The sequence below is a fragment of the Haliotis cracherodii genome, unplaced genomic scaffold, assembly GCF_022045235.1.
Source record: "Haliotis cracherodii isolate W230 unplaced genomic scaffold, xgHalCrac1.p SCAF_20, whole genome shotgun sequence".
NCBI lineage: Eukaryota > Metazoa > Mollusca > Gastropoda > Lepetellida > Haliotidae > Haliotis > Haliotis cracherodii.
The window spans coordinates 1,941,304-1,966,187 of NW_027266276.1; the positions used below are offsets into that span (position 1 = coordinate 1,941,304).

General features: G+C 39.3%; 1 protein-coding gene across 3 annotated transcripts in view; it reads left to right on the forward strand.

The window, feature by feature from the left end:
• The window catches only part of LOC139470207 (neuronal acetylcholine receptor subunit alpha-10-like), a 112,445-nt gene that overhangs the window by 37,838 nt on the left and 49,723 nt on the right, over window positions 1–24,884 (forward strand). Inside the window, exon 1 of one of the 3 annotated variants that reach the window (XM_071252523.1) lies at window positions 8,187–8,983. The exons of 1 other annotated variant lie outside the window; for it this stretch is intronic. The gene's annotated coding sequence lies outside the window, so the exon portion shown is untranslated. Of the gene's footprint in view, window positions 1–8,186; window positions 8,984–22,297; window positions 22,484–24,884 lie in introns of those variants that run through there. One more of the 3 variants, XM_071252524.1, reaches the window with a different exon arrangement.

Below are 24,884 nucleotides of genomic sequence, written 5' to 3' on the forward strand. Positions count from 1 at the left end.
TATGTCAAATATCATATCGACGCTGACGTTTTATGCATTCATGATGAATCAAAGTTCACCTGTTTTCAGACAGTAATATCAAATGTTGAACGCTAAGACGCCGTCTTATTGTACGTTCTGATAAAGGATTTCATCGTTTGAGGGTCATGGCTGGGAGTCAGATTTATACCTATCAGGTGTTGGATCGGGTACAGAAGAGTTCTATTTTTCTTTTATACAATTGGATAGAACTGAACATCATTGGGTAGAACAGGTTTTCATTTTATGGCATTGGAGAGAAATGGATAGAAGTTGATAACATTGGAAAGAACTGGTCACATTGGGTGGACACGGATGTCAGTTGATAGCCATGTAATTAAAGAGCTGGGTAACACTGGGTTGAAGTGGATGGCAGCTGATAGCACCGGATTGAGCTGGATGACATTGGGTTGAACTGGATGGCAGCTGATTGTATTCAATTTGTATTGTGAAGTTTAGAATATTCTGTAATAAAACTGTAACGGTTCTGTATCGAACAGTTTGAAAAAATATATACGCAATACGGTTGTATTATAAAATATATGTTGAATACAATTACCTCGTTTATAACGAAGTTATCGATGTGGTCTTTGCGGAGAGATACGAAAAATCAGCTGTGTATTTATTCCAAAAGTTTCCTTTTTTACTGATTTTTACTCATTGATTTATGTTTTGGCGTCTGAGTCACGTGGAGATCATCATGACCCATTTGTCTATCAATTGAAGCCCACTATCTGATATGCAAGCACCTACTAAGTGTTCTTTCATGTTCGGCCTACTTCACAATACTTATTCATACACACTGATTCATAACTCTCTTCAAAGTTGCACTTTAACATAAATTCCTAATTTTTAGTGCCAGTCTTATTCAAGATACGACCGCTTCTATGATAAAATAAACTTCAGATAATGACAAATTTCCCCTTTGATAAATACATAACATCTATCAAAACCAAATTACAATATCTTATCGTTTTATAGACTTTAGAATACAATGCAAAATACCAAACAGACAACACAAACCTTTCTAATATCTAAAACAAGTCTACAAGTACAACATCCATGCATATATCTTTGATTCTTCAATTTCGGTTTACGGTTTGTAAATAGGTCATAAAATGAAATTACTTGGTTCTAAATGGGACGCTCTTTTCACTTAACCACAAACCCAGAAGCACCGTCGGCAGAAAGGCCCTGTTCAATGGAGGCCTTTGCTAGTCTTTGCCCCTCGTGCACTATTTATAGAGAAACTAACAGTGTACTTCACTAAACCCAAACCATTGTAATAATTCTATAAACACAGCGTTTAAACTGAAACAGAGCCTTCTGGCGCCATCAACATCATCGCAACATCGATTTCGTTCTAATTTTGTATTTATAATTCGACACGTGGCCTGGATTTGGTACCCTAACTGGGAGTTCAATTTGGCGAGTTCCTTTAAGGATTTGGTTAAATACTAACTGACCTCACAGATAGTCCGCGCTATGAACACCATTGCGGGGTATCCGTAATTTGATCAGGCAATACGTCAGAAACAGACATAGTTATGTCAAAACGTGAATAAGTGCCGGTAAAGTCTAGGAACATGCACCTGACTAGTAACCCGGAAACAGCATAGCCACTTCATCAAATGAAACGTCCTTTACATGAATGCCTCTGTACCAAGTAGAATACAATAGAATGTTATTTGGGTTCCCAAGTGTTTAATATTTTCCTTGTTTAGATTAATGTTGCTTTTAACACAACCTACTGGGTGTGAAGATACGCTCTGGGACACATTGATGTTGCTCCAGAAGCAACAAAAGGTATTTAAAATATATCTGTTAAAAAAGTAACAATTTTGATACTTAATTACAAAAATATGTTTCTGTCGATGCTATATCACTGGACGTGGAACCCTGTTTCCGAGCATAGAAGAACAAGGCGTGAAAACGTTTTCCATAATCATAAGAAACGCTCACCTTTTCGGGAACACCTGGTATCATCACTATTTCATGTTGTCATTCATAAACACATGATTTATGATATAATAGGAATCGTACAATGTACTCATGGATATTGTTTTGTCGTTAATGTGGATGTTTTAACAATGTACACCGAGCATTTGGAAAGTTGTTTTCGTTTACAACTTGGGTGTATTGAACACACAACAGAATATATTGCTTTTTTAATCAGCAAGTCCATGAAAAGGCATTTAGAATTGATACACATAAGGAAGAGAAGTTATGGATGTCAACTTGTTTATTATGAGGAACACAACGTGTCGGAGTATATACTTAATCCTTCATTCACCTGATGATTATTTTGATCATGTTGAAGCTTATCACTCTTGTAATTGCATAGTCGCGTGTTCGTAGTTGCAGCGGGTTCTCTGTCATCTGGCAATGTATGTATTCCACAGATATCAGGAAATTGAAAACGGCATTATCTCATCAAACGGTGCTTTGAGCAGAAAGTCAGTTATATCACGTCGCGTCATCTAGGTGTGGAAAGAAGTCCGATGTGATTTAGGTTTTAGATTTTACCACGTTGGTGATCATGAAATCCACAAGCACGGGTATGGTGCGGACAAACCTAGAAACAATTTAAGCGCTAAATTTAACATTGAAAACCTCATGATCACTCTGTGCGTTCGGTTCCAAATTCAATTTAGCGCGATTACATCTACAGAGTGTGTTTGTCTCCTAATTGAATGAGGTGATGACCCAGTATAGCTGCAATCTTGCCTCTAGTTGTAACCGCTCATGACAACAGGTAGGTGAGTGAGATTGTAAACTGGATCCAGCAAAATCCTATATAATTGTAGCAATATATGTATAACACTGATAATCACAATAGGAATCCATCCGATGATCGTGTACACCAATGTCCACTGCTACCAAAGAAACTGAGGTTTGAGACCCCAAGTGCTTCATACAAATATTGCAGTCAGCTGTTGTTTTATAGGGTTTGCATGAGTCAGATGACAAAATGAATGATTGAATGACTGACATTCTTCCCTGTAACTCGCTGCCAACGTTTTACCAGTTTTCTCACGCAAACGCCTACGTCATCATAACCATCTACTCTCTTTTCGAATCCGCAACAATGAGCCCGGGGTGGAGGAAACTTATTCAAGCCATGATTTCCCACGGGCACAATTTGCAAAAGATCTACCCTTGATGTCGGAGTACGCTAATACAACAAGACAACTGCGGAGAATGGTAAATGTACACAATAGTCCACTTATGCCATCCACAGCACGCACAATCTGAAATCTGATCGTGATGGCCATTATTGTGGTGGAAGACAGTAGTGTATCTATACACCCTGGGGACGACCTTTTAATATTCCAAGGGATGGTCTGAGATATTTGTTTGAAACTAAGTTGGTTTCGGTCACAGCTTCAAGAAGCGCATACCTTCTCTGGAGCTAAAAAACCTTTCCTTTGACAGATGCATATTTTTCTGGACATTTATTCAGCAATTATATTTTTTGGTATCAAGTGTTTTGTATTATTTTTTTCCAAATGATCAGTCCTTTACAATATACTTTCATAAGACCTTCATTCATGAATGACATTGATGACTTTAGTTATCGCGTTCTCAAGGTAACAAATGCAGGCAGCAATCAAGATCAAAGTCTCCAGGTGATATTGGAGGGTATTCCTGATCTGTCGGTGGTATAAATTAGTTCTATAAATACATTTATCGATACAGGCAAATGTCAAATGACTTGACAGTCACTGAAATGACCAAGGCATTCATTGTACAGTAAACTACGTTTATAACGAACACGCTATGATGAACTGACGGATATAACGAACTATTTTTGTCCTGTCTATTTGCTGTAAATATTTTGTACATTTGCTTATAACGAACTACGGTTATAACGAGTTAAAATTTGTGGCACCTCTGGGTTCGTTATAACCGTAGTTTACTGTACATGACATGGATACCGAAGGTAATATCTCCAAGAACATAATTCTATAAATGTCTTAAATACAGACAAGATGTATATAGTCTTAAATATTTACTGGATGGCATCGGCTAGTCTGACGTATCATCTGACAGATGCCCCCTGTACAGGTACAGCACTACAACAGGTCAACCAGGTCACATGGCCATTTTGGGGGATGTAACTTTCAAGTTAGTCACACTAATTACGTGTTATATCTAATGAAATCCTGAATTAAAAACAGCCATTAAATTAGTCAGGTTTCCCATGCAGCAAGTCCTGTTCCTTTGAAAATCATTATACCCCCTCTCCCTGTGTTACATCACGCAGTCCATCTCATTCCAGCACGGCACTCGGTCGACTATTGAAGTATGAATAGTCAAAATGTTGCAAGCACTCACTAGTTACCTTAGGCTTTAAATTACCGGATTAGACTTAAAGACATTTGTCCCAAAAACCACCGTCATTGATTTGGAGTTGGAATGAAGTCCCTTGAACTGTTCAGTCGAAACGGAAGTTCCCAGCCGTAATTTGCATACCGTGCAAATAAAGTCCTGGGGTTATTATTGACCGGAAAATAAGGTCCCCGTTGAATGATTGTGACTCTAATGGAGGCTTATGGCTTCTTTCGTTTGTGCGTTGAAGGACCTGATTCAGCCATGCGATTGTGCTGGATAGTTAAATCCTAGGTCACACATATTTGAGAGCCAAATGATGTAAATTTGTCAGTTTTTCTTTCCCTCGAGGGCCAAGGTTATCAAAATGTTTAATTGGTGGGCCATGTTATAGTGCCCAATGTGGCCACGAAGCAAAGGTTTATTGATTCACCGGACAAATGCAAAGCTGGTTATGGGAAATTGCCATCAGATTGTGATTTTTCAAAATGTACGTTTACTAAAGCATTACCAGAATTTCATTTCAAACAAGAGTTTTTACTCAGTGAAATAAGGTGTGTCGATGGAGCCGATTCTTCACTCAAGCCGGCTGAGAGTTCATTGACTGGGTCAACACTGAGACGCTGAGACCAGCGGGCAACAATAACAGTGTCATTAAGAACTAAAGCATAAGTCATCACATGAAAAGCCTAATCCTTTATAATTCTATCATCAATGCAATACATTTATTGAAATAATATGATACGATAATTTCATTGACTTGTGTCAATAACTTTAGTTTTTTCTTATCTTTAATTCAGTTTCATCTTAGTTTTAAATTCGGATATAGTTTAAGACAATAAAATTTATTTTCAGTCCCATAGATTTTTTAAGAATAGTCTAAGAAACGAAAATATTTATGTATTTTCCGTCAAACCACGCTTATGCTTTCAGGAGCTCTCAATATTTAAGCTGTGTCTGATGATCAAGGGTCATGAGGTTATTGCTACATTAGTGCTATAAGTGCTGCTTCATCAGCTGAGCAACACTTGTGACTATTCGACAATAAACCCGTCAAGCTATTAGAGTACTCATGGTATGATATGGACAGAAACAGCACAGAACAAAATAAATAAGAATTAAATCGTTAGTCTGAACCCCGTTAATCCAGACACCCCACATATCGGGCAATTGCTGCTGGGTAAGCTTACATGAGTATAAAGCGCCTTATTACTTTGAAAATGTGTTGACGATGACAGTGGGAACGCTACTGTCTGGATTAATAGTGTTCAGTTTCTAGCATATCACAGTCTGTGGTGATGAATGTATATGCGGGTAGGTTACAGTGTTACGTAGTCAGCTAACTAGGTTCGATTCCCCATAGAGGTACAATGTGTGGAGACCAATTCTGGTGTCCCCCGCCGTGATGTTGCTGGAATATTACTGAAAGCGTCGTACAACAGTACTCATTCACGTATATGTTGTCGCTGTTGGTGTTACAGCTGTTACCATAAGTGCATAGACATAATGAGGCATGGAGGTTCAACCAATGGACAGGCCTCAAAGAGTTCTTCATTTGGGTGAATATTCATTTGCTGTTATTTCACTACGACTGTCGTCAAGTCAACACCGAATGTAACTAACTCCAACGAAATAGGAATGTTTGTTGGTTATATCCGATGTTACTTATATAACAATCTTATCATTAACGATGTGATGACCAGTCATCGTGGCATCATAATACTGGACCGTTTTGTTTATAATTAATAATTAATAACTGATGTCATACCATTTAAGCGAGCACAAACCATGCATTCCTTTGTGTCGTACCCAGGTTTAGTATGACCTTGCCACGGAAAGCTTTAAGGGCTGATTTGGTATCCGGCAATAGTCTGAAACATAATTCGGAGTAATTGATATAATTACATCGAACTGCGAAGGCGGTGTCGTTTCCAGCTTCATGATACTTAGTGACTGTGGTCAGTCGCCATGTGAACTATTGGTTTTAAAGACACTTAGTCAGCGCAACTCTGCTTTAAAGAAAATGATAGTGAGTGAGTATGGTTTTACGCCGCTTTTAGCAATATTCCAGCAATATCACGGCGGGGGACACCAGAAATGGGCTTCACATATTGTACCCATGTCGGGAATCGAACCCGGATCTTCGTCGTGACGAGCGAACGCTCTAACCACTAGGCTACCCGACCGCCCCTAAAGAAAATGATAAGCGACCAGGATTCGATGAGCTTATTTTGTTACAGCTGGGTTAACATTTTTTTTCCTTTAGGTCTACTGTAGTTTTTCATATAGATCAACTTTAGTTAAGTTTTTCATACAGGTGAGATGTAGTGAAGTATTTCATACAGGTGAGATGTAGTGAAGTATTTCCACATCCATCTAAAGTTAAGTATTTTATATGGGTCAGCTTTCGTTAACTATTTTCATATAGGTCAGCTGTTGTTGAGTATTTTTATATATGTCGGGTTCAGTTACGTATTTTGTAACAGATCAGTTCTAGTTAAATAATTTCATATGGGCCACATTAGTTAAGTATTATCATATAGGACAAACGTTTTGACGAGGTGCATGATTGTGCCCGACAGCATTGGGCGTTGCTCACGTTATCGACCGTTGGTTTTCTTGATGCAAACTTAATCACACGCCACCACGATACACCGGAAATATTGCTGACTGCGGCGTAAACAACAAATAACAGTTACCCTACCATTTGTATATCGCTTACAGTACATGTTTTACCAGTCAACCACACTTGTCTTGTCTCCTGGGAGGGGCCCAAACTGGATCGGGTGGTCGGCTTTTGTGACTTGGCTGCGTTATCATTTCACATTCCTCAGTCACTGGTTTGCTGGTCTAGACTTGATTGTTGACAGTCGGCCTTAATATAGTGGCGGCTTACCCGTCATTCACTTGCTTACGTCAAAGATCCGGGGTAGAATAGGTCTTCAGCAACCCATGCGTGCCATAAAAGGCGACTACGCTTTCGACTAACGAGATCGGGTGGTCAGGCTCGCTGTCTTCTTGGTTGATGCATGTCGCCGTATCCCAAAAGTCATAGTATCCATATCATCATTGAATAACGAATTCTTCATATTTACCATGTTCTACAATCTTTGTGTATTGCAGCACCACCAACATAAACTGTTGCAAAATGTTCTTCGGTTACCTTCATCTGATCGATGTGTAACATTATCGTAAATACGTTGATTCATATATGCTATTAGACCTGTGAAGATCCGGGGAAGAATAGGTCTTCAGCAGCCCATGCTTGCCGTAAAAGGCGACTACGCTTGTCGAAAGAGGCGACTAACGAGATCGGGTGGTCAGGCTCGCTGACTTCGTTGATGCATGTCATCGTATCCCAATTGTGTAGATCGATGCTCATGATGTCAGTCACTGGATCGTCTGGTCCAAACTCGATTATTTACAGACAGCCGCCATAAAGCGTGAATGTTGCTGAATGCGGCGATAAACAACAAACAAACAACCAACACTCCTCAGCTCAGTGATATAATCGTTATGCCATGGCTGTTAGGAAACTTTCATTCCATGTCAAATATATCATCTAATCTGAAGAACAGAAAGAGTTGGTTCCAAAGTGATAACCTTTTTCACTCCTTGCTGTCTTATTTTCTGCAGCTGTGTGTTGACTGAAGATCTTGCTCTTAAACTATTAGTCTACATGTAACGACTGTAATACGACGCTACATTATTTATGTCATAAATCACAACACAACTGAAATGTTATGCATACATGACGAATCAAAGTTCGCCTGTGTTCAGCACGTAATAAGACATGTTAACGCCGTAGAGTAACTGCACAACCAGCATACATTGACAGGAGACAGCTTCGGAACCCTTGATTTAAAGATTTATCCAGAAGATTTTCCAAATGCTCATTCTTGAAACTTAATCGCCATAACGAGGCTCCAGCAAAATCATTTTGATCATGGACAGCTGATTCCTCTTCCCAAGAACAATTTCACAAGCGTTTGTCATCTCTAAGAACGCTAAGACTTTTCATTCTTAACCAGACAAGACATTTCTTTTTATGTGGTCCAGCACGACGGTCCACACTATATATAACCGGAGTCATCAAGTCAAATTAGTTACGATGGAGGCCAGGCAAAGAGATTGAAAACTCCTACCTACGGCGTCTGTTCACAAAGGGACGATCCGCTCTTTTACATCGATTGAGGAATGAACTGTTTGGTGTATTGTGGACAAGCCATTAGCTATGGGACCCGAAGAGGCGCGCTGAGTTTAGCCAGTTGGTTCTTCAACCCTGCTAACTTCAAATTGAATGTTGCACGCTTGCCGAGATCGCGCTAATCCCTGCTCGCATTCCTGGGCACAATTGTTGATTTTTCATTCACACGATCAGCAATTAATGCCTGATTTATGATGTTTCCTGTTTTATCGTCTAGTGGGGATGTTTCTGCTCCATATGGCTGACGGAATACGCGAGTGGTCGAGGACCTAGAAGATCCGACTGACGAATTTATCAACTTTTCCCCCTGGCTGGAGGATTTCATTTGTGAAAGGAGCAATGCGTTTGTGCAGGAGGGATTGTGCTATGCTTAGAACATTCTACTGAGCTTCCACGACGGAGAGTTAACGGATACTTGTAAACGAGGTAATCTACTTGATAATATCATTTGTCAATTGCATTGATAACAATTTTCCATATTAATGTTGTTGGCGTTAAATTGCAATTTCGTCGCAACATCTCGTGATGTTTCTTCCTTCAAATATGCCAATTTCATGGTTGCTTTTCGAATGATGTTTGTTTTGTGTTTTTTTTAGCATTGCGAGACAAATACTGTACAATGAGTTTGTTTCTGATGTCCGGTTTAATAACGCAACTCATTCTGGATTGTTCTTATGTAATTCATGTTAATTAATTTTAACATATGGTACACAATTTGAACTTCAGAAACATTACAGAACAAACACAACATATTGATTTTCCATTGCTCCCAGTGTCAGATCTTCCTTCTTCGTTATTGTTTTGCACTGTTTTTTTATGTATTTCGTACAAATCGACCAGAAAGGACATGAACATATTTTACTATATTCACAAGATCAACACTTTTTCCTTTAGATACAAGACAAAATCTGTGAAGGTACATATTCCTTTAGCGATTACACTGCAGAACACGCATTGGTTTTTCAGTACAGTAAGATGGATGAAAACTTCGTAATACGTAATACGTATTACGATCCTGCAAGGGTTGTTACATGTAGCCATTATCATATTCCATAAAAAATGGTCGATACCACACAGGATACCACACACACGTTTAACACCATACATAGCCATGTATCATATCATAATATGTAGAACGTGTTATATATTAACATATTATTTTGATACTTGTAATTCAGAATACAACATAGTTCGTCTTCAACTTGCATGTCTATCACTATGTTATTTACACTGTTCATTTAGTCAGTCAGCACCAAGCAAAGCTAGGCATGCTTCTACAACAATACATGAATAATACCATGTCCCTCCGCGTGTGCTGTAGTTACCGACAACGATGCCATCCTGGGTGCACGTGTAGTGAACCAAAAACGTTAATGATTTGTACACATTGGTAATGTACATGCGCACATGCTGTGATCAGAAACGCATATGTATAACCATGGCTTGTGTGTGTACACTGATCTGTGAAACATATTGCAGGATATAATAATAACCTATGTTAAATCAAACTACTTCATCGTTCTTCAGCTAATATTAGGCCCGTTTTAACTTTAAACGTCTAAACTGCCGGGGGCGAATAGCATACATTTGAAAAACGGATTTGGACAAAAAATTACAAACGTTATCAGAACGTTACTAGGCTGAAACAGTTCAAAACACAATCTGGATACCCGTATCAAATACATCACCATCGAGTAGCCATTTCTTGTCTGTTTCATTTTTAGCTACTATGAAACATGGTGTATTGTTTCCTTGCCCGACAGTTTACATCGTTAGAAAATTGAATATTTCATGGTTCTAGAGGGTATATGCTCTGAAATGGTTTAGAAATATCTTTGTCAATCAAGTGTATTAAAGCAGTGGTAAGAACGTTTCTCCGGTAGCTCTATGTTAACGTGGGGATAGCATTTACCCACACGAAAATGTAACTAGGACGAACGAAGCAAAATGAACTACTGACACACGAACGTGTTTGTAAAGCTTGATACTTGTGATTCATGTGTAAGGTCTATAAGATAGATTAATCACATCAGAAAATGATCGCTATTTCCTGGGGAACAATTAGTGACTACTTTCCTCCCACTTATCTTACTATTAACACTAATGGTCTCTGAGGATGGACACGGTTCCAGATAAAGCACGACTACTTGTACAACTAGCAATATATGCTAGAAGACCGCACGACGCGTTTATATGGACTAGCCAAAGCGATCTTAGCGCTACGATTGGCGTAAGTCTACGTCTATGTTAATCCGTGAGAGTTACGCAACCTTAGCATCGCATTGTGGAAAGGGGACCTGTTCCTGTGTTTCAGTTCAGAGAAACTCTATGAGACATAATTCCAAGAACCCTATAAAGGACATTGCAAGCGATACGTGTTGTGATATGAACATGATAGCGTTGGAGCCAAACACGTATGTTTCTACGACCTCACCGTATGTTTCAAGCAGTGTGAGGTAAAGTTATTATAAGGTTATTGGTGAGTTTTTCGTCTTAGTGATAGTTACACTAGTTCCATGTGTATTCTGTATTTGATGTGGAAACTGGTCAACAATAACATTAACAGCTGGTGTTCAAATAAACTTAATCTTGGTGTGTTTATTTGATTCGTCTTCAAGGGAGCATACCGTTGTAAGAGATCAGCCAGTTACTATTATATCAGAAACAGGACTTTGTCGATCACCACTTCAAAACATACAATATATATCTTTAAAAAAATATTTTACGATGAATATTGTGAAGACAAATTCACCGAACATCAACTTATATCGGATTTATCCAGCTAAACTAAAAATCTCATGTGTGATAATTGAGTTTTTGAGTAGACTTGATCAGTCTCCATTTATTATATAATCGCAATGTCTCAAATATCCACAATCAACAACACAAACTGCAACGGACAATTGAAACATAGAGAATCAGTTTTCAGAGTTTTTTGTGCATTCGGAACAACCAATGCAAGAGGAAGAATATAATGGGATGTTTTTTTGTTATTTGATATTTATGCTTGTTCTTCTCCGAGAGTAACCGTAACACAAGTTTCATTATGTACTTCTCAGACCGTAACCGCTGCGCGCTTGTGATTATATACTTCTCAGGGAGTAGCATCATTCTAATTATTTACTTTTCAGAGGCTAGTCGCATGACAATATTAAATCATATACTTCCCACGGGATAGCCTCTGTAAGTTGATCACAGAGCATGGGGGAAAACTATGTTGACTTCAGGGTAACACAGTTATGAAGATCACAGGCTAGGGGAGGTAACACAGTTATGGAGATCACAGAGGGTTTAGCAGAATTTTGATTTATTACCGACAGGGTTAGAAATAACCGAGTTCGTAAAAATAGTTTGTGCACTAGTGCAAATATCACTTCGCGCGCACCAGTGTATTGTGTTCGTCATCCGGACATTGTTGACGTCATTCGAATCTCATTGTGATTCTCACTAGAAACGACGTCATAGCTGAATATTGTTGACGTCATTCGACAAATTGTTGTTTTCTAGGACAGCGGTGGTGATCTGTACATTATTTTGTAAAGGGGAGCTCAAGAGGATAAAAAATACTGATTGATAAAGAAATTATTACACTTACATGTGTGTCATACTGATTTTACGAAATAAATGTAAGAATTCATGTATTACCCTCGCTCTCGCTCGGGAAATACAGTAATTCTGACACTCGTTTCGTAAAATTAGTACGACACACATGCTCGTATAATAATATCTATGTACGTACTAGGATGTATTTGTATTTGTTTGTCCCTGATGAGGATAAAAAGTTAGTAAGTAAATAACGCCAGTTTAAACTGCATTTCAATTGTATCAAGGAGTATCAACTTGATGTTGGGGGAGAGCCCGAAGTGATGCAGGTCTTACACACGGATACAGTGCTGACAACCTAGAAACATGATCAGGTCGACGGAGGATGTAAACCCACAGTCAGAGGTTTCTGGCATACTAGTGATGCTGACACTAAACATGCATTGTATTGTCATCATATACATACGTTTGTCATAGAACACAAAGTAAACTAACAAAAGTAAAAATGGTATATTTGCAAACTGAGATTATTTGTAGTAACCAATATCTCCAGATATGACGTTTCGCTCAATGTCGAAATGAGGTAATGTCATGACGTCATAGTGAATCTACTAGGTGAAGCTTGTGAGGCATTTAGCGAGCCTGGTTATTGAGTCTTCAGATCGTCGCCCACGTACTGCCTTTAATGTCTGTATCATACACTGAATGTGCAGTTGTCGTTTTAATTATTTTGGGAGCATAAAGGATTAAAATTTATTTTATTTCCTTTGCATATTGTGAGTGATGAGGTGTTTTTTGACTAACAGACCAATCCTGACAATGAACGGAAAAAGCTGTGGACCGACTGTTAGACAGTGTCAGATGTACGATTGTTATACAGTGTCAGTGGAACGACAGAGAAACGACTGTTAGACAGTGTCAGTGGAACAGCCGTTAGACATTGTCAATGGAACAACCGTTCGACAGACGCTCTGGAACGACTGTTAGACAGTGTCAGTGGTACGAGTGTTTGACAGTGTCAGAGGAACGATTGTTAGACAGTGTCAATGGAACAACTGTTAGACAGTGTCAGAGGAACGATTGTCAGACAGAGTCAGAGGAACGATTGTTATACAGTGTCAGTAGAACGACAGAGAAACGATTGTTAGACAGTGTCAGTGGAACAACTGTTAGACGCAGTGGAACGATTGTCAGACAGTGTTAGTGGAACGATTGTTAGACAGTGTTAGTGGAACGATTGTTAGACAGTGTCAATGGAACAACTGTTAGACAGACGCAGTGGAACGATTGTTAGACAGTGTTAGTGGAACGATTGTTAGACAGTGTCAATGGAACAACTGTTAGACAGTGTCAGAGGAACGATTGTCAGACAGAGTCAGATGAACAATTGTTAGACAGTGTCAGTAGAACGACAGAGAAACGATTGTTAGACAGTGTCAGTGGAACAACCGTTAGACAGTGTCAATGGAACAACTGTTAGACGCAGTGGAACGATTGTTAGACAGTGTTAGTGGAACGATTGTTAGACAGTGTCAATGGAACAACTGTTAGACAGACGCAGTGGAACGATTGTTAGACAGTGTTAGTGGAACGATTGTTAGACAGTGTCAATGGAACAACTGTTAGACAGTGTTAGAGGAACGATTGTCAGACAGAGTCAGATGAACGATTGTTATACAGTGTCAGTGGAACGACAGAGAAACGATTGTTAGACAGTGTCAGTGGAACAGCCGTTAGACAGTGTCACTGGAACAACTGTTAGACAGACGCAGTGCAACGATTGTTAGACAGTGTTAGTGGAACGATTGTTAGACAGTGTCAGTGGAACAACTGTTAGACAGTGTCAGAGGAACGATTGTCAGACAGAGTCAGATGAACGATTGTTATACAGTAACAGTGGAACGACAGAGAAACGATTGTTATACAGTGTCAGTGGAACAACCGTTAGACAGTGTCAATGGAACAACTGTTAGACAGACGCAGTGGAACGATTGTTAGACGACAGTTAGACAGTGTCGGTAGAATGACTGTTAAACAGTGTCAGTTGTACGATTGTGAGACAGTGTCAGTGGAACGACTGTTAGACAGTGTCAAAGGGACGATTGTTAGACAGTGTCATGGGAACTCTTGTTATGAAATGCATGTTAGTAGATCGATTGTTAGACAGTGTCGATGGAGCGACTGTTAGATAGTGTCAGTAGGACGATTGTTAGTGTTAGTGGAATGACTGTTAAACAGTGTCAGTGGAACGACTTTGAAATAGTGTCAGTGGAACGACTGTTAGACAGTGTTAGTGGAACGATTGTTAGACAGTGTCAGTGGAACGATTGTTAGACAGTGTCAGTTGAATGATTGTTAGACAGTGTTATGGGAACGCTTGTTAGACAATGTCAGTGGAATGACTGTTAGACAGTGTTAGTGGATCAATTGTTAGACAGTGTCGGTGGAACGACTGTTAGATAGTGTCAGTTGAACGATTGTTAGACAGTGTCGATAGAGCGACTGTTAGACAGTGTCAGTGGAATGACTGTGAGACCCTGTGGGTAGAACGATTGTCAGACAGTGTCAGTAGAACGACTGTTAGACAGTGTCAGTGGAACGACTTTTAGACAGTGTCAGTTGAACGATTGTTAGTGTCAGTTGAACGATTGTTAGTGTCAGTTGAACGATTGTTAGACAGTGTCGATAGAGCGACTGTTAGACAGTGTCAGTGGAATGACTGTGAGACCCTGTGGGTAGAACGATTGTCAGACAGTGTCAGTAGAACGACTGTTAGACAGTGTCAGTGGAACGACTTTTAGACAGTGTCAGTTGAACGATTGTTAGTGTCAGTTGAACGATTGTTAGTGTCAGTTGAACGATTGTTAGTGTCAGTGGAACGATTGTTAGTGTCAGTTGAACGATTGTTAGTGTCAGTTGAACGATTGTTAGTGTCAGTGGAACGATTGTTAGTGTCAGTGGAACGATTGTTAGTGTCAGTTGAACGATTGTTAGTGTCAGTGGAACGATTGTTAGTGTCAGTTGAACGATTGTTAGTGTCAGTGGAACGATTGTTAGTGTCAGTGGAACGATTGTTAGTGTCAGTTGAACGATTGTTAGTGTCAGTGGAACGATTGTTAGTGTCAGTTGAACGATTGTTAGTGTCAGTTGAACGATTGTTAGTGTCAGTGGAACGATTGTTAGTGTCAGTTGAACGATTGTTAGTGTCAGTTGAACGATTGTTAGTGTCAGTGGAACGATTGTTAGTGTCAGTTGAACGATTGTTAGTGTCAGTTGAACGATTGTTAGTGTCAGTGGAACGATTGTTAGTGTCAGTTGAACGATTGTTAGTGTCAGTTGAACGATTGTTAGTGTCAGTGGAACGATTGTTAGTGTCAGTTGAACGATTATTAGTGTCAGTGGAACGATTGTTAGTGTCAGTTGAACGATTGTTAGTGTCAGTTGAACGATTGTTAGTGTCAGTGGAACGATTGTTAGTGTCAGTTGAACGATTGTTAGTGTCAGTTGAACGATTGTTAGTGTCAGTTGAACGATTGTTAGTGTCAGTTGAACGATTGTTAGTGTCAGTTGAACGATTGGTAGACAGTATCAGTGGAACGATTATAAGAAAGTTTCTGTAGAGCGACTGTTAGACATTGTCAGTGGAACGATTGTTAAACAGAGTCAGTGGAACGACTGTTAGTGTCAGTGGAATGATTGTTAGTGTCAGTTGAACGATTGTGAGACAGTCAGTGAAACGATTGTTAGTGTCAGTTGAATGACTCTTAAACAGAGTCAGTGGAGCGATTGTTAGACAGTCAGTGGAACGATTGTGAGACAGAGTCAGTGAAACGATTGTGAGACAGTGTCAGCGGAACGAGTTTTAGACAGTGTTAGTGGAACGATTGTTAGACAGAGTCAGTGGGACGATTATTTGTGTCAGTGGAACGACTGTTAGCACAGTGTCAGTGGAACTATTGTTAGACAGAGTCAGTGGAGCGATTGTTAGACAGTCAGTAGAACGATTGTTAGGACAGTGTCAGTAGAAGGAATGTTATTCAGACAGTGTTAGTAGAACGATTGTTAGAGTCAGTGGAACGATTGTTAGACAGAGTCAGTGGAGCGATTGTTAGACAGTCAGTGGAACGATTGTTAGGACAGTGTCATTAGAAGGAATGTTATTCAGACAGTGTTAGTAGAACGATTGTTAGAGTCAGTGGAACGATTGTTAGACAGAGTCAGTGGAGCGATTGTTAGACAGTCAGTGGAACGATTGTTAGGACAGTGTCATTAGAAGGAATGTTATTTAGACAGTGTTAGTAGAACGATTGTTAGAGTCAGTGGAACGATTGTTAGGACATTGTCAGTAGAAGGACTGTTAGACAGTGTTAGTAGAACGATTGTTAGAACAGTAGCAACAGACAGTTCCGGATCATGTAATATGTATCCTTTCGACCACGTAGCGAAACGAGGGCCATCCCCGTTGTAAAATGTCGATTCCGAACAGCAAGCTTCATTTGAAACGATGAAATCAATAGAAGTCCTAAAACAGTCACTACACACAATAACAAAAAGGCAATCAAATATGATCTTTTGGATATAGTTTTGAATGGCAAAGCATCTAACAAATTCAAAACCCAGGGGTCCCTTTGAGATAAGGGCTGTTTCATCGAGCGTTTTATGCCTTATGGCTGAACACAGTGCTCACACGGTGTGTTCAGGGTCGACGAAGAAGTTATTCTGCACTGGCACTGTATGGACCGACTTGATACTGCCATTCGACCTTTCAAGAATGTAAGCGAAATAATCTGTTGGATCTTAAAGGTTAAGTATGAGAATAAATATCAAGCGCTGTATCCGTGAACAATTTAATACGCTCTAAACAACCACGGCTTTTAAACAAGATTAAGTTTAAGATTATATGCAGGATGCAATGTGAGTAATGGCTTAGTGAAACTTTTGATGGATTGCAATTTACCTTGGATCTCACGCCACGTATATTTTCCTGATACACCTGGTATGAATTAGTTTGGGATATCTATAAGATATATTACATAGGCCTGTTGTATCGGTAATTAACTAGGATAAGAACATAATTAACGTAATGAAATACACTTGGTCCTAATTTGACGCTTCTATTAATAATAGAAGTTTCTGGACGGGATGAAAACTATGGAGTCTCAGTTTGGACAAAATCGTTTTGAAGTTTGCACAAACGAAGAACATGGAGTAGCACAGTTATTAATCACTACTCTGTATCCCGCGGAGATTTCAGGGCACTACAGGTCGCATGTACACGTGGCTAGTTCTGAGAGGATTAAAATGGGGAATTGGGGGTTACGGTGTGTGACCTTGCTGATATGTGTCATCGGACTGTGGTGGTCGTTTGTTTCGCTCACCATGTGTTTTCTGATTCAGATCCACAACAAAATAATAATCCATAAAAAACCCAAAACAAATCAAATAAACAAAATTATATAAATGAAACAAAAATAATCATAAATGTATAATTAAAAAAAGGTAACAAAAATAATATTCAAGAAATACATATCACACACATAAATTTGCATAACATGTAAAATGAAACATCAAATACGCTTCAATTAAGAAAATCATTGTAATATTATAGGCTGCAGAAGCAAGCAACGTTTGATACTGAAGAATGCCCATCGATTATCTTAATGAATCTCAGATTTGACTGTGCGGTATCAGGCGCACCCCAACTCGCGTCGTCCTGGCCTCGGCCCCTGTCTAAATGGTCTGGGCCAGATTGTGTGAGAGCGAGATAGGACCGGAGGAGTGCCTTATCAAAGTCTGGTGGAGGTGATGGCTTTCTAATTAGGCAACTGGTGCAAGATTCCTGAGGTCTATTTCAGAGAACGGCAGAACATAGCACTGCAACTCGTGCCAAATACATGCAAAAAGCCCCACAACATTCTGCGAAGGATCTCCCCGACGATTAAAACCATTGATAACCTTTGATATATTCCTTTGCAATTCTCGTGATTTCTGTGCTTTTTTCCCAGTTCCAAGTATGTCTGTTATTCTTCGCAGATGGGGTGGCCTCGTTAAGCTGCTTAAAAAGTATGTTTTAAAAGGATTTGTCGAAACGCGGCTCATCATTTTGCGAGATAAGGATAGAGACATTTTGTATACAGCTAATTATTGGATAAGGGAAACCATATGATTGAATGTTTTTTCTCGATCGCATATTTGTTATGCCATCAATTTACGTAAACATTCAGCTCCACGTGTATGGCAGACATGGTGAGACATATGGAGGACATGGTCAAGTTTGACGCATCAGTGACCAAAAGGATCTCACATGCAATTTTCCATTTTAAATTGTGCCATAGGTGCCCGTGTTTCTTTTAGGTAAACATATCACTTGCTTTTGCATGTGTTTGTCACAGGTACCATCTGTGGGACAGGATACGCGAACACATGGCATAATCACTGTTTGATAGGGATTCATAAACACATGCTCATGACGTAGTCGGAATCGTACAATCGAATGCGTTTAGTTTTTTTCGTTTATATTTACAAATCAACGAATATTCGATTAAGCATCTCGTCATTCACTGTTAGATATAGATATCTTTAGGCCTCTAGATTAAACTTGTGATATCATCACACTGTTGACGTCACAAGCCTTTCATTTACGTTTGGGGGGTGGGGGGGGGGGGGGGGGGCATAAGCTTTGTTACAAAGTATGTAAAAATAACACAATTAATAAAATATGCCATGCTGTGTTTATGACATTCATAGCCTCTCCGTCTCCTGGGAAATATAATAACCGTAGCACTCAGCCTGTAAACATAAATAAGAGAAGGACACTCGTGTTATATTCTCAGCTATGCACATGGTTTAGTCAGGCAGGCATACATTGGTGCGTTTTATAGTACTTGGTCATACTCGTGAATTATGTACGCGTATAATATCTCGTGTATCGAGACATCTTATAGAGGAGCAAAGGAATGTAAACCGAGTTTGTTTTGTAATTGAAAATTGGAAGAAGGTTTTTTAAATTTCATTATGTTTATTTAACCATCACTCACTCCTGCAACAGTTTGTAAATCGTAATTTTTGTGTAAAACTAAATTGGTTCAGTGAAGACTAGGGTAAGAAATGAATTTGCAACCATGTGACCCCTACCATGTTTGAAATGTTGTACCGAAAAAGTTAAATGTACCGAAAAAGTTAAATGTAATGATAACATGTCTACGATATCCAGCAGCAGTAATTAATAGTTTTTAATCAGTAAAACCATTAAGAAGTATTCTTTGAGTGCCAGCACATTTCTTTTTAATATACTATCTCTAACGATACTTTCCATAGGAAATCAAACGTATGATAATATCCACGAGGAGACGTAATTCCTTTCGCGTCTCAATCTATTGAAGTCATATTTTAAATAATTTTAAAGATCTTCTTTGTCTTGTTAATTCTTTGATCTAAGAACGTGTTCCTGTAGATTGTTGTGCACCAGTCGTGCGTGTACAAAGCGACTGGAGTAAGTCTATGTTAAAGCATGGGAGTAACGACTGGAGTAAGTCTATGTTAAAGCATGGGAGTAACGACTGGAGTAAGTCTATGTTAAAGCATGGGAGTAACGACTGGAGTAAGTATATGTTAAAGCATGGGAGTAACGACTTGAGTAAGTTTATGTTAAAGCATGGGAGTAACGACTGGAGTAAGTCTATGTTAAGGCATGGGCGCTAACATGGTACTGTGGATAAGCTCAAAGCGACATAAGCTATTGTAAATTGCTGTGTGTTTTACAACAGTCGTAGCTATGTAAGGCCGGTAATTGCAACAACTATTGCGATTTAAAAAAACCCAGGAGAAGCTTTAAGACTGCTATGTGCAACAACTGGTGTGAGTTAATTTCATCACTCTATACTTCCGACCCGTCAAGATCCGGGTTCTAATAGATCTTCAGCAACGACAGCAATGCTTGTCGTTAGAGGCGACCAGCGTGATCGGGTGGTCAGGCTCGCTGACTTGGTTGATGCGTATCATCGTATCCCAACTGCGTGGATCGATGCTCAAGATGCCAGTCACTGGAATGACTGGCCCAGACTCGATTGTTTACAGACCGCCGTCATATAGCTGGGATACTGCTGATGGTGGCGTTCAACAACAAACAAATAAACAAACTCTACACTTGAAACAGTTAGCAATACGATTAGTATGGCTTGTTTGTTTGTTTTGAATGTGTGCCTATGCGGGTGTGCGTGCATATATATGTGTGCGTGTGAGTGTATGTGCGTGTGTGCGTGTGTGCGTGTCACGCCGCATCATTTCATCTGTATGACATCGGTCCTTCAATGATGGAGCATTGACCAGACATTCCAGCAATTGTAATAGTGAACACTGATCCAGTCTGTCGAGACACGATGTCAGGTTATCACTCAAGTCGCGAACCTGACCATCCAATCCACGACGTCGCCTTATACAGCAAGTATCGGTGACTGAGGACCAGTCAAAACCCGGGATTCCAAAGGCGGACTCAGTAAACTTTTCAAATGTATGTTATAGTAGTCTAAGCACTAAAATAGCCTTGTATCGTCACGACAGTGTGGTTGAACGCATCATCACTCCGACAGTCATTAAGATAAACCAGAGTTGTGACAGTACAGAAACAAACGGACAAATAATGAACCCAATTTCTGCCCAGGCCTGCTGGATCGCTCCAAGAATCGGGTTCGAGGTAATTGAACTATTCCGAGGAACGCCCCTAAAGAATGTCCCCAAGTACAATAGCTGAATATAGAACTTATTTAAATAAATCGTTCAATGCAAAGAATGAACAAGAGAAAGCATGTCTTCCTTGACGTACAGACAGTGTATGTAATCTCGGGAGGTTGGCGAAAGATTTTCTGTTTATTTTTGCTCCACTGCCAGTTGTGTAAGCAAAAGACGCGGGGAATAAAGGCGACATAGACAGATACCACCAACTGTGTGTGCATTGTTTATTCGTTTATCTGTGCAATGAGTTTACAAGAATAAAAATGCATTGTTTCTTATCTGCACTTGGTGGTTTGGGTGCATTTCTACCGCTTCTTTTGCGATATACTACCTGGTTTATGAAATGTACATGTACACCTGGTTGTTGAAATGTACAACTGCTTTTTGAAAAGTACAGCTGGTTGTTAAAATGTACAGCTGCATGCTTTAATGTACATCCGCTTGTTGAAATGAACAGCTGTGTGTTGAAATGTACATCCGCTTGTTGAAATGTACAGCTGTGTGTTGAAATGTACATCCGCTTGTTGAAATGTACAGCTGTGTGTTGAGATGTACATCCACTTGTTGAAATGTACATCCGCTTGTTGAAATGTACAGCTGTGTGTTGAAATGTACATCCGCTTGTTGAAATGTACAGCTGTGTGTTGAAATGTACAGCTGCGTGTTGAAATGTACAGCTGCTTGTTGAAATGTTTCAGCTGTGTGTTGAAATGTACAGCTGGTAGTTGAAAAGTACACCTTGTTGAAATGTACACCATGCTGTCAGATACACAACGTTTTGCTTTTGTTTTGGTGAACGAATTTTCCCGAATAATATTAATAGCTTTCGTCTAGATGATGATGAGATGGTTAAAAACATAACCACTGGAAGGATGTCAATATGTTTGTTATCCGATGTTATTAATGATGAAAGTTTCGTTAATATGCACAATGTTAATATATTTGCTCAATGCGAGACATTAAAGCTTAAGTACAAAAATATACTTCTCAAAGACGAATGAGAAAAGTGTTCGCTAATGACCATTTCTATTCAGAGGATGTTCTTGTGGCTCTGTATAATCGAAATAAAATCATTGATGTCTCCAGCATGAGTGCAGAAATAGTCTCCGCTGTCTAGAAGACGAAATGGCTGGAGTAGCGATATTGTATTCTCTGAATGTTCTGCACAAACGTCTTTCAATATTGCACTTCCATTTGAAGGTTAGAGCTGAGATTTCTCTGTTGGCTCGTAAACTTGGCTATTTTTGTGTGGTAATTTTAAGAGCGTGTCCCGACACACAAAATGCCTCCAACATTCGCATATAATGACCAACCATAGACTAACGCCGTGCAGCGTAGATCAGGCGCTGCAATGGTAATGCTTTCACCACAAGGCTAAAGTCAACACTAACATCGCTAGCGTGCTGCTATTGGTGCTGGAAAACCACGCCGCCGTCAATCCCTCTGTAGTATTCAATCATATTTTGTTAAAAAGTTGGCAGCGTTGGGATATGAAGTTATTTCCCTCGTGAATCAGGATTCGCGTGGTATCGCGTGGACAACTTGATAAGGGGCAAAGTGTCAATAGGAAGGACTGAGTTAAAAGCTTTGAGAGTACGTATGGTTTTACCAAGTGCAGAGCTGCCTGAGAAGGGATTTGTCGATTAAAATCAGGTAAATGTCACCGACCTTGTATCGATTTTCGTGTGTTTTACATATCGCTTGAACTGGTTATGAGTGAAACGTTTGTGATCGCCGGGTGTATTGGATAAGCTTCAGAGACAGCTCGGTAGTTTGATTTGATTTCAGGGCAGTGCAGATACTTGAATATTGTGTGCATGTCCATTTTCAGGTGCAAAGTTATCAAGCTGTACTCGTATGGGGTCCAGTACCTCTACTCAGGATTATTATATTGTGCTGTATTGTGTTATATTGCCTATGTCTTGATTGTGTAACATGTACTTATATATATAACGAACTCGCTTATGACTAACTGATGGATATAACAAACTGTTTTTTGCTCCCGTCCATTTGCTGTATATATGCTTATAACGAACTGCGGTTATGACGAACTAATATTAGTGGTCTCTTTGAGTTCGTTATAAACGTAGTTTACTGTACCATATAAACAAAATTAATATGATATCAAGAAGATAGGTGGTTAGCCTTGCAGTTTAGGCGTTCGCTCTTCATGTCGAGGACCAGTGTTCAATTCCCCACATAGGTACAATATGTGAAACCCTTGTCTGGCGTTCCCCGCATATACCGTTTGTTTGTTTGTTTGTTTGTCTGTTTGTTGTTTATCACTGCGCTCACAAACATATGCGGCGGTCTCTAAATGATCTAGTATAGGAAAAGAAAATCCTGTGATTGACATAATGAGCATCGGTCTTTACAATTTGGATACGACATGTCAGCGCCGCATGCATATATATATATATATATATATTGTGAGTGCAGTGATAAACAACAAACAGATAAACAAACAAACTATATGCATAAGGATGAAGTCTGTTGTCTGAAATGATATTATTATCAAATATCGGAATTTGGTTATCTCGAATGCACCGATATTTCAAATCCATTGTTGACCCGTCTGTACTACATTATTGAATATTAACCAATGTATGTCGAAGTGATAGTACATACCAATTTATCGAACGCATTATTGACCCGTAGGTTCTACATTATTGAATATAAACCAGTATTTGTCGAAGTGATAGCACGTATATACATACCAATATATCGAACGCATTATTGACCCGTAGGTTCTACATTATTGAATATAAACCAGTGTATGTCGAAGTGATAGTACATACCAATATATCGAACGCATTATTGACCCGTAGGTTCTACATTATTGAATATAAACCAGTGTATGTCGAAGTGATAGCACGTATATACATACCAATATATCGAACGCATTATTGACCCGTAGGTTCTACATTATTGAATATAAACCAGTGTATGTCGAAGTGATAGTACATACCAATATATCGAACGCATTATTGACCCGTAGGTTCTACATTATTGAATATAAACCAGTGTATGTCGACGTCGAAGTGATAGTACATACCAATATATCGAACGCATTATTCACCCGTAGGTTCTACATTATTGGATATAAACCAGTGTATGTCGAAGTGATAGTACATACCAATATATCGAACCTCTAAGAAGCTCTAACGATGTATTTACATTTAATGTATACAGGGACGGTGGGATAGTCTAGTGATTAAAGTGTTCGTTCTTCACGCCTATGACCAGGGAAGTCACGATATGGCTGAAATATAAATATTAACTCACTCACTATGACCAGGGCTCGATTCTCTACATGGGTGCAATGTGTGAACGCTTGTCTAGCCTTTACCGCCGTCTTGTACCCGGAATATTACTGAAAGCTTCTGAAACTTAAACTCACTCACTCATTGTCTCAATGAGAGATCATCAGAATATTCTGATAGATTACAGATCTTGAAACAATCTACACAGTTGGGAACTTTCATCATTACATTTTGTGAGTTTTTCTTTGAATACAACCGAGGTCAGTAATTCCATCGTTCCTGGAATGTTCGGATACCACTGTGGCTTTGAGACGAACAAGATGCCAAATGACATATCTGGTCTCGATATCTCAGAATAAAAACGCGACAAGACCTAAGACCCTAATCATAAGAAATCTCTACTAAAAGCAGAGGCCGCGGTACAATTCTTACTTTAATCGGGTGTTCATAAATCACTTTCAAATATTGAAAAAGTGAACTTATCCTCCGCCACTGGTGTCGTCGAGACTATTGTTACATATTTATACATACGTTATTATCATGGCGTGACAATGACGCTCGTGATGTCACAAACATTTTAAATCTGACGTCAGTATCTAAAGGCTGATTAAGACAATCGGATTGTAGGATGGTTGTTCTCATTCAGAAATGATTATTCGATGGGGATGCATTTGATACAGCTATCATACTTGTGTTTGGACCTTGTTTGCCCGGCAGTTTTTTCGGTTGATACAATCAATAGAGACAAGATTCCAAAATCCAGATGAGTTATTCTAGCATTGTAAAGGTTA